Source organism: Mus caroli, chromosome 17, assembly GCF_900094665.2.
Source record: "Mus caroli chromosome 17, CAROLI_EIJ_v1.1, whole genome shotgun sequence".
Lineage (NCBI taxonomy): Eukaryota > Metazoa > Chordata > Mammalia > Rodentia > Muridae > Mus > Mus caroli.
In genome coordinates this window covers 78,735,598-78,742,655 of record NC_034586.1, presented here as the reverse complement: position 1 = coordinate 78,742,655, position 7,058 = coordinate 78,735,598, and the positions used below count along the sequence as shown (strand labels likewise).

The 7,058-nt window shown below is 49.1% G+C and overlaps 1 pseudogene across 1 annotated transcript; it reads right to left on the bottom strand.

Moving 5' to 3' along the window:
* Positions 1–4,335: 4,335 nt before the first annotated feature.
* On the bottom strand, positions 4,336–5,322 carry LOC110283691 (annotated as a pseudogene). The gene has a single exon (XR_002376874.1). The product of XR_002376874.1 is annotated as a 40S ribosomal protein SA pseudogene (transcript).
* Positions 5,323–7,058: the final 1,736 nt, after the last annotated feature.

Here is a 7,058-nt window from a genome sequence, read left to right as displayed (position 1 = left end):
TCAGCCCCTTGGCTTTCCTTACTCGCACTGTATTTTTTAATCTGGGGGGTTCTATCCGTTGCTCTTAGAGCATCTGGCCATCGCTTCTGTTCTTTTCTCCAGGCATGGCCGAAACTCTATGGGTTTGTTCTCTCTGCTCCAGCACCTCAAGTCCTGGAATCCCTCTCACTAAGTAACATGATCTCAACCAGTTTCTCAAAAAGTTAATAAACACGTGGTGACATCACGGCCCCCACACCCACTCCCCTAAAGCGGGGTGTGTGGGGTATCAGAGGCCTGAGTTTGAGGTTGTTTTGAGTAGGAGAAGGCAGAGGCTCTGGGTTTGTCCAACAAAGGAGCCCTGTGCAAGTGTGGCCACAGCAAGGCTGTCTCTGCTGCCACAGAACTGGAACGAAGCGAGCCTGGGTTTCCCCAGCGTCTCTCTCTGGTTTTATACAACCCAGTAATGTTCCCAGTTATAGGCGTGAGCAAATCACACTGCAGTGCCTGTGCTCAGCCACAGTGCACTGGGCGGGGAGAGGAGGGATTATCAAGGCTGAAGAGGGGCATGGTCACTCCAGAACCTCTCAGAGGATCAGGGAGTAGACACTCACTCAACCTTACCTGAGGAAGGTGGAGGCAGTGGCCACCGACTCTAGGCTCCAGCCCTTCCCACTCCACCCACCCCCTTTGGCATCCATCCCTGGGGAAGCTGAGAGAAAGTCTCGCCTGCTCTGGAGGCCACAGGCCCAGTCGGTCACAGTGATCCCCTTTATGTGTCACCGCTGGCTGTAAGCGCTGTGTTTGGTTTGGCAACGCGGCTATTTAAATAGCAGTGAGATGTGTCACTGGAAAAAAAATTAGCTCAGGTTTCCTTGGCCATTTGTTCATGATTTCCATTAAAAGTGTAACCACGGGTAATAAATTAACAAGATCTGTAAAAGCGACCATAGGAAACCACAGATCCAGAATCTCTATAAACTTCTAACCCACGGAGCTAAAAAGCTGGGGACTTGGAGGATTGGATCACCTGTGCTTCAGCTCTCTGTGTCCGAACCCCATCTTTCTCTTCAAACCTCCAGTCTGAAAGGAAGCCTTCACTTCTATCATGGACAACTGTGTGGTTCCAGGGAAGAAATTCTTCATGTGGAAAACTCAGGGCCTTAAAGGCATTACTTAACACTTCAAATTTCCTAAAAATGCAAGAAAAAAAAATCCCAGAGTTCATACCAAAGAATAGATCCTTTTTATATTGTGGTCATGGTCACTTGTTTGTTTGTTTTTTTTTCATACACATACATACGTGTGGCGGTCAGAGAACAACATTGGGCATTGTGAACCCTGTATCATTCATTCTTCTGCCTTGCGCCTTTGATTTGAGATGGTCTTTGATTGGCCTTGACCTTTATTTACCAAGCAGGCTAGACTAGCCGGCTGGAGACCTTCCAGGGATCTGCCTGTCTCGGCCTCCCATCTTCCCATCCCTGGAATTACAAATGGGTGCCAACAAACAAGGTTTTCTGTGGATTCTGAGGATCCACACTCAAGTCTGGATCTACTTATTGAGCCATCTCTTCAGTCCTAACCACAGCCCAGGTTTTGATTACTCAGTTGCCATGGAAATCAGATCTTCTCCCATGGGTACTTGATACCATCCTGCTGTTCAGTTTCAGAGACTGAGGTCAAAGCCCAATGCTCTCCCTGGCCATCAGCTCCAGTGATCAGTGGACGTCAACGGTTGCCACCTCCATTTTCCTTCCCAATCCATTTCCCAGCCCATGCTTGTTTTTGCTGAGTTGGGACAAAAGATCACTGTAGGAGGCCCAAGAAACTTCTGGAATAATACAGGGGGAAAGCTGCTCCGAAGGAAGGCAGCCTTGAGAAACATGCTTGGTACGACAGATACAGACTATGGGGGGAGCCAAGGGAGTGTAACTATAGTGCCTCACCCGAAGAGTGGGAGAATAAACAGTGTGCGCAGGACCCTAGGGGTGTGCTGGTGATGTGGCCAGTACTGGGATAGAGATGAATGTCAGACGAAGGAACCTGTGCAGCTCTGAGCTCGGGGTTGGAGGGGTTGGGACTTCCGGATGGAGGGCTGCTCTGAGAGTAAGTGTTTAGCTGTGGAGAGGAGTGTATGTGTGTGTGTGTGTTTAGTGTTACACTTGAGACTGGGGGATTAAAGATCATCAGGATCTGGGGAAACTGAGGACATGACTGGAAAGCAAGTTTAGTATTGTGTCAGGGACTGGGAGCTGCCAGAGGGGACAGAAAGATCCCCTTCAGTGTTATACCCAGGGCTAGAAGAGGGAGGGGAGCCGACTGGAGGGCTGTGCTCCAGGCTATTCTCAAGAAGACAGGGGAGCTGAGAACAGGGCTGAGGGGAGAATTGGGGCCAACAAAATGGTTCATTGAGTAAAGGCCCTTGCCACCAATCCAAAGACGTGAGTATAATCCCCGAGGCCCACGGGACCCCAGAAAGTTGTCCCCTGACAGCCACGTGTGTGCTGTGGCATGCCTTGGTGTGTCATCTACCTTCCCCAATAAATAAACGAATAAATATATATTTTTTTAAAAAAAGTATTAGTGGGTGTTACACAGAGTGTGGAAGTTAAGGGAGGAAACCTGGGTTTGTGTTAGCGTCACACCAGGGATAGGAAAGCTGGAGGCAGGATGGAGTGTGTCTGTGTACCAGGACTGGAAGAACAAAAGCCATCTGAAGGAGTGTACTGAGTGTCACACAACAGGCTGGGGCAGTGTGACAAAATGTTAGTGGAACACAGAGTTTGTCTAGAGAGCATGGATTGAACGAAGGGATGGTGGGTGGGGCTCACTACTTTCTCTTTGCCTCTGTCTTTGTGGTTCCTGTCCCTCTTGGCCTGTCATAGTCTCCTGTGCCCCACAGATCTCGTGAGGATTTCTGCCTCCCTTACTGATGGGAGGGGACATAATCTCTGTCTCCTGTCAGGTAGAAGATGGTGTACAAGAGGAGAGTTGGGTGCTGTTTTTAGAGTGCCAAGTAGTCATGCACCCCTACAGACCAGTTCCCCTTGGGTGTTGGGTCCACGGCTAAGCAGTAGGCTCATTCGAATAGACCCTCTTCCTTGGAATGGTCCCTTTGCCTAGAAGGTGGTGGTGTGGAATGTGGAGACCTTTGTCACAATGACAGGACTTGGCAAAATGTCTTTTCTAGGATCACGGAAGGAACCCTTCTCTTCTGTTCTCTTGTAGCTTGAGCCCCAAGGCTCTGCTAAGGTGCCTGCTGTCCTGAAGGTGAAACATCTGCTTCTTCACTATACATTTCGTGCAGATGTTTCGTCCCATGTAGGGTCAGCCTGTGTGTGGGTCTTCTGAGTACTCTGTCTGGAAACAGAATTTTCTCCTGGGAGTTGGAAAGCAAAGAGGGAGGGGTTTGAACTGAGAACAAAGTGGGGCTGGGTGGCCACCCCATGGCCTGGGAATGGGGGTGGAGGGAGCTTTGGAAGGCTGGGACTCTAGAGGAATTGTAGCCGTGGCAACAACTGGAACAAGATTTCTCATAAACATTCTGACTGTTTTTGAAGCCACCAGTGGCAGGCAAGCACTTGCCAAACCTTGATCATGAAAAAGCTGTCCTTTGTAGTGCTCCACACCACTTGCCAGACGTGGATGAAAGCCCTACTGGGTGCTTTGGGGGCCCCTCTGTGGTCCCGCACTAACAGCTTTCTGCACTCTGTGGCCTGTGGTTGAAGGGTAAGGAAAGGCAGTGCTCACGGCCCCCGGCTGAGAAGACCAATTAAGGATGCCGGGCAGTGAGCATAAATTACCATGCTCTGCCTTTCCTGGGCTCAAGGCTGGAAAGTATCAGAACTGTGCAAATACTTGGGATGTTTCTCTTTATTAGTGATAAAATATTGGACGTCAGTGAGTGCTGTTTCATGCCCTGCCTCCGACAGTTGGAGCAGTAATTGTGATGAATAGGGGTCCAGGGGCAGGGCTGCAGGCGTTTAAGCAGGCTCTCTGGATTGAAAATATTAGGCATGATTAAAGGTCAAATACTTTATAAATGTATCAGTGCTAGATACACTCTCCCGAGGTAGGGGCTACCCTTCCAGGCAACTGAACAAAACCCAACATTAGAGTCCTCTTCCACACCCACCCTCCCTTGCATTGCAACTACCAAGCTGAGTAATGTTGTTCTCAGTGTGCCCGAGCACTGGCTCCAGAAGACTCCAGATATACCAAAATCTACAGATGTTCAGTACCTTTTTGTAAACCTGTGTGTGTTTGTGTGTGTGACCTGTTCAGATCCTGGCATACATTTTATTTTATTTTATTTTATTTTATTTTATTTTATTTTATTTTATTTTATTTTCAGCTTTTAGCAACTTTATTTTCCTTCCATCTTTTTTCCCTTTGCTCAGGCATCTGCACAGCAGCTCAGGACCACTCAGTGGTGGCTCCAACCCACTCAGTGGCCTGCGCTGTGGGAGCGCTGACCAATCCTCAGTGGCTGGCTGTGCACTCCAGTCTTCCGTGGGGAACTGCTGGATGGGCACAGAGGGAACCTGCACACCCTCAGACCAGTCGGCCACCTCAGGCTGAGCAGCAGTGAACTCAGGAGCTGGTGCGGTCCATTCACCCTGGAATTCCTCCTTGGTCACAGCCTTCTCGGCAGCAGCCTGCTCCTCCTTCTCAATTTCCTCTGGGTCTCTGTAGAAGTAAAGATCAGGCATGACCTCCCAGGGGTGCTCACGGGAGATAGTACCTCATAGGCAGAGTGCTTCCCTGGCCAGCATCCACCACATCCACCCACTGAGTGAGCTCCCTTGTTGTTGCATGAGATGGCACTGTCCACATAGTGCAGGGGAGAATCTGTGTTACACAGAGCAATGGTGGGCAGGTTGACATAAGAGGCCTCTGTGAGTGGCTGATGGTCAGCCCTGGGATCGGTCACCACTAGAAGCCGTAGCTCCCTGAAGGCTGCTTGGATCTGGTTAGTGAAGGTCCCAGGTGTGAAGCGGCCAACGATCGGAGTGGCTCCTGTGGCAGCAGCAAACTTCAGCACAGCTTGCTGGCCAGTGTTCCTGGAGGAGATGACGCTGACATCAGCAGGGTTCTCGATGGCAACAATAGCTCGAGCTGCGAGCAACAGCTTCTCCCAGGTCCTCTTCAGGTTTATGATGTAGATACCGTCACTTTTCCTTTTGTAGATGTACTGCTCCATCTGAAAGTCAAGGTTGGTGCCACCTAAGTGGGTTCCCGCAGCAAGGAATTTGAGGACATCCTCCTCCTTCATCTGCAAGATGTCAAGGGCTCCGGACATTGTGTAAGCATCCCTATAAGTTACGATGGGAATCAAGAACAACGCCGTATGGACCCATCCCCGGGTAGCGCGGAAAGCCTGGCATACATTTTAAATCAACTCTAGATTGCTGACAATTCCTAGCACAAAGTAAATAGAGAACGAATAGTTGTCATCCTATATTGTTTTGGGACAAGAACAAAGACCTGTACATGTTTGGCATTGACACTCCCCTCACCCCAAAGATTTTCGATCCACATCAGTTGAATCCATGTCTGTAGATTCCATAGATTAGATGCAGGCTGAAAATAAACAGATAAATTTGTGTGGGCAGGAGTCTGCTGCTGTCTCACTGGTAAGGAGGCGCTGCCCTGGGATCAGTGGGAATGGGGTCAGCATTGGGCTGGGATCAATGGGTCAGCATAGGATTCCAGGGCTGCTCTGACCTCAGCCCAGAGTCTGGAGCTATGTTCCCTATTCTTCCCTCTGTGCTAGAGTCCTCCCGGACTAAATGCAGGAATCTGATCTTCCAGGTGGAGTGTCTGATCCCCCACTATTGAATCAAGAGATCTTCGTATCTCTGGCTTTCTCGGAGGAACTTGTGTTCCCTCGTGGCAATAACACTCACTTGCCTTCTCACAGAAGGAAGGAAGGTTCAGGCCTTCATACAGGAGGAAGCAGAGAGAAAATAAATAGAGGAACTTGAAAATAGCATGGGAGTCACATGATAATAAGCACCGAGGAGCAAGATAAAGCAGAGGAGGAGGTAGAGACTTGGAGATGGTCAGGGAAGGCCCCATGGGAACCTAGAGAAGTTATCGCAGAAAGCCTTGGAGATACTGGAGCGGGGATACTTTATCAGTACACTTTATTACCGCACAGGCATCTGAGTATTGTAGTATCTCCTGTCCATGTTCCTTAGGAACCAAACTGTGATATAAATAAGAAACCATGAATGGGGTGCAAAGGAACCTGATCACAGAAAGCAATGGCTAAACCCTTATACATATGGGTTTGCGAAGGAGTCACCCAGAGAGCTGATCAGATTGGCTTTGCCAGACCCCATGCCCAGAGCATCCAACTTAGGAGGGGGTCTAAGATTTTGCAGTTCTAGCAGGTCTTGGCTGCTGCTACTGATTCTAGAACCTGGAAACCACTACCAACCATTAACAATGATGCTCTGCTTCTTGACTGGGGCTTCTTGAAGGTGAAGGAAAGTTTAGGGAGCAGGACATACAGGCCTTTCCCATCTTGGTCCTTAAAAATTAGATAAGGGACAGTGTCCTAGTTAGGGTTCTTATTGCTGCAGATGAAACACCGTGACCAAAAGCAAGTTGGGGAGGGAAAGGTTTATTAGGCTTATGCTTCCATATCACAGATCATCATCAAAGGAAGTCAGGACAGGAACTCAAGTGGGTAGGAACCTGGAAGCAGGAGCTGATGCCAAGGTGAAGGAGAGGTGCTGTTTACTGGTTTGCTCCTCCAGGCTTGCTCAGCCTGCTTTCTTACAGAGCTCTGGGCCATCAGCCCAGGGATGGGCACCACACATAATGGGCTGGGTCCAACCCCATCAATCTCACTAAATCAAAAAATACTCTACAGATTTGCCTACAGCCCAGTCTTACAGAGGCATTATGTAAATTGAGGTTCCCCACTCTCAGATGACTTTAGTTTGTGTCTAGTTGACATTAACTAGCCAGCACAGACAGTAAGATTTAAAGGAGGCAGTGTTTTAGAGTCTGAGAAGCCTAAACTCCAGGCAGGTAGAGGCTGGGCTCCAATGGTCAGCACTAAA